This window comes from Grammomys surdaster, unplaced genomic scaffold (assembly GCF_004785775.1).
Source record: "Grammomys surdaster isolate TR1022 unplaced genomic scaffold, NIH_TR_1.0 127, whole genome shotgun sequence".
In the NCBI taxonomy this organism is placed as follows: Eukaryota; Metazoa; Chordata; class Mammalia; order Rodentia; family Muridae; genus Grammomys; species Grammomys surdaster.
Genome location: NW_021604585.1, coordinates 10,639,573 through 10,639,912, shown reverse-complemented (window position 1 = coordinate 10,639,912; position 340 = coordinate 10,639,573). Strand labels below are relative to the sequence as shown.

The window sequence follows — 340 nt, the reverse complement described above, 5'->3', positions numbered from 1 at the left end:
ACACACACACACACACACACACACACACACACACACACACACACACGAACTCACGCGAGCACACGCACGCACGCGCGTACCCCAGTCTTGGGACTCCGTTGCCGATGGCCCATAACTGCAGCCCCAGTGCACCCCCTTCCCTTCAGCCCCCGAGGGCTCTTGGGCCAGGAGGTACCCGGTGGTCTGAGAGACCCAGGGTTGCATGGAGAGCTGTGAAAGTGTGTAACTAAGCTCCCCTCCTTCCTTCAAAATTCTCTCTCTCTCTCTCTCTCTCTCTCTCTCTCTCTCTCTCTCTCTCTCTCTCTCTCTCCCTCCCTCCCTCCCTCCCTCCCTCCCTCCC

The 340-nt window shown here is 59.1% G+C and overlaps 1 protein-coding gene across 1 annotated transcript in view; it reads left to right on the top strand.

The window, feature by feature from the left end:
• Slc8a3 (solute carrier family 8 member A3) overlaps nucleotides 1-340 on the top strand; it is a 127,894-nt gene that overhangs the window by 1,154 nt on the left and 126,400 nt on the right. The window lies entirely within an intron of this gene.